Source organism: Crocodylus porosus, unplaced genomic scaffold, assembly GCF_001723895.1.
Source record: "Crocodylus porosus isolate Cpor-Errol unplaced genomic scaffold, CroPor_comp1, whole genome shotgun sequence".
NCBI lineage: Eukaryota > Metazoa > Chordata > Crocodylia > Crocodylidae > Crocodylus > Crocodylus porosus.
In genome coordinates this window covers 107,722,572-107,725,811 of record NW_017728886.1, presented here as the reverse complement: position 1 = coordinate 107,725,811, position 3,240 = coordinate 107,722,572, and positions in this window count along the sequence as shown.

The following is a 3,240-nucleotide window of genomic DNA, read 5'->3' as shown; positions in this document are numbered from 1 at the left end:
GTAGATTTTCTACATAAGTTTCGTTTCTGCAGGAATGACACTTATAGATAAGAAATGAAACTTACAAAATACGCATGTGCAGCTTAATACAAGCGTGGGAAAATATAAAGTTTTCATTTTGATTAGAAGCCAAAACTACAAGGTTACATAAATGTGAGAGTGCCGTGCGGCAGTTATACAGAAATAAAATAAGACATTTACAATTACCACAATTTTTGACCGGCATGCTACTGCGCAGTGTTATTAGGCTACTGCACAGTAAGCATCTCAGGTAGATGTGCCCAGTATCTTCCAATGAGAATAGGCAGGATTAAATTGCTAAGAAAAACATCAAAGCAGAAAAAACACACATGCCCCCTTCAGGCTCTCTTTATACATGCATAAAAGTTATTGAAAAGAAGAGCACCTATTTTTCCCCATCTGTAGATAACTTTTAAAGATGGCTTAATGGTGTTATTAAAAATGTTCTGGGTTTTAGCTAAGTTACTCCTAATTTCTTTAAGGTTTGAAATATCTATAAGAGTATCTTCACATAATTAGCTCAAATGAGGGCAGACACTCTGAATAAGATGGTAAAAATGTTTGCTCTAGTTTAGAATTGCTGAAAATATGTTTGCAAGGAAACATTGCACAAAGCAGAAAACTTAGATCCAAGCCTTTTCTAATCTATTGTGTGTATCTTTTTATTAAATGCTTTTTCCTAGATCTGTGAGCAGACAGTACTGTGTATTAAAACTGTCAAACATCACCATTAAAATAAAAAATGGAAAGGGAGACCTTGATTCTGAAAAATGGAAACAACTTAGGATAGGAAAAAAATAGCAGGGGAGAGAAAACAGAAGATGCTGTTGCCATAGCAGCTGTCTCCGATTCAATCACAGACAAGAAAGAAGGGGGATACCCTAAGAGAATTTGGCCTCCTTAATTTTGGACAGACAAGAGTCTGAAGTGGAAGACAAATTTACAACTTAATTAGTTACATTACAGGAAAAGCAGCAGTGTTAAAAAAAAAAAGAAAGAAAAACATGGCTATGTCTCATCTGGGAGGGAACTTTTCTTTAAATCCACTGAGGACATTATAGATGTAGGTAATCTTGTATTTCTTGCAATAACTGTATCTAAAATCAGAGGCCAAAGACCAAGATGCTTATTACTGCACTATAGACTTATTACCAGGTTAAACTTCAACCTATTATTTCTGATACAGTAACTCCCTATTACTCATTCTGACTCTGATACCCTAGCAGCTAAAGTGGGTTTTTTTTAACATCACTATCTTCAATTTTAATGGGGGATTAGTATGGAAGACTTGAGAGTACTATACTTATGAAGAGGATAGGAAGGTTGTGGGCCTGCTGAATATTTATTACCATTCAAGGCATCCTCCTCTGAGCATCCAGAGCCAGAAGGATGCATCGTAGCAACACTTCACACACAATCCACACTCATGTATATCTAATGGGATAGAGCAGAGGAAGTTTCCTCTCAACTAGCTCACTTTTTCAGTTAGTTTTTCTGCAACACATTATATAAGTCATTTATCTTTAATTTTGGACAGTTTATTAATGGTGCACATACAAGCCACATCTGTGCCATGTGTTATTAGATCCCAGTGTTCTTGAACCTGTAGCTTACCACAGTTTGATCCTACAAATCTGCCAGCAAATGCACAACTCCACTTGTGTGAGGAGTCCTCCTGACATTAGCATTTGTCCCAAGTGACTCCATCATCATTTGTTTATTTTTGAGGAAAGACTTTTCCTGTTCCTGTAATTACCTGCCAAAATCCTGCCAGGAGCAGGGAGATGGACTAAATGATCTCCTGATGTCCCTTACAGCTGTACTTTTCTATGGTTTGATTGCATGGTTCTAGGTTTGATTGCATGATATTTCCACTGGTACTCTTTAAATAATTACCTTACTTAAAGAGAAAAATTCTTAAATGATGACATTCATACATTTTTCCTGAACAATCAAATGGTCTTGTAAAGGAAAACATATGCAGTCATCTTGGCTAAAGAAACTATCTGTGGATACTTGACCTTGTTTTCTATGGTAAGGTATATTGTCTGTATAACAAATGCAGAGAGACTATCAGGTCTATGTTGCACAAATTAGAATCTTTACAGCTAGTTTCTTGTGACAGAACAGTTATCACAGCTTAGTCCATCTTAGAAATATAAAAACCTTTTTCATTATTTTCCTTGGATTTATATATTAGATGAATTCACAAGACTAACAGTTGGAAAAAAGGCATATGCAATGTGATACAATAGCGTTAATTAATGTCAGACCCTGCTTTGAAAGATCCAAAGTGATATGCTAATGATCTATTGAGAATGGGTTGACATAGTTTTGTATATTAAGTTGAAAAAATAACTTCAGATATTCTGAATTGTCATGTATTATTAGTGCTTCTTTAAAAAGAGAAGCAAAGCAAAAGCAATCAGTCAAATAAATTTGTATTTTGTACCAATGCACTAAAGAAATCTCTAATGGCTGTCACTTAAAAAAATATGTAAGAGAGCATGTTTTATTGTGATTTACCCATTAGGGGTATGCAGGAGATTCAGTTGAACATAAGATACCCAAAGCACTTGTGTATTTAACTTTAAAGACAGGCTTGTGATATGGTGACTCCTGTGTGCCCTCGGTCAGGATGAGTAGTGGCTGAACAGGTCACAGCCTAAATGGGATTGTATAAATTAAACAAGTATTTCACTTATGGAATATTCAGCAATCTAGGGAGATTGTATGAAGGAGGAAATATGGTGTATTTTCAGTTTGATGCTGCTTTTGACTTCTTTTATTTATAACAATGTTTTACCGGAGGAATAATATGCAGGATGACTGTATATTGCAGGACAAAGAAAACATGCTAAAATTTTGGGTTTCTGACCAGGTATGTCCAAAGTTCAGGTTTATCATAACTGATTTCTGGGATCCCGGCAAAGTAGAGAAGATTGTTGAAGGGCAGAATAAATAGGGGTTCAGATTCAATTTTGCTTCAGAAATGTTTAGGGGGAAGAAATGCAAGGACCCAATGTGAGCATTTTGAACAAAGAAATTAATGTTCAATAGTACAAAACTAGATACAACAATAGCAGTGGGAAAATGGATGGATAAGGAAGCTTAGCCCCTCTCAATCAATAGTTGTCCCTGTACATATTGTTTGTGCTTCAGTAGGTTTTCCCCTACTGTTCTTCTACACTAAACCATTTTGTAGCATTAGGACAGGTG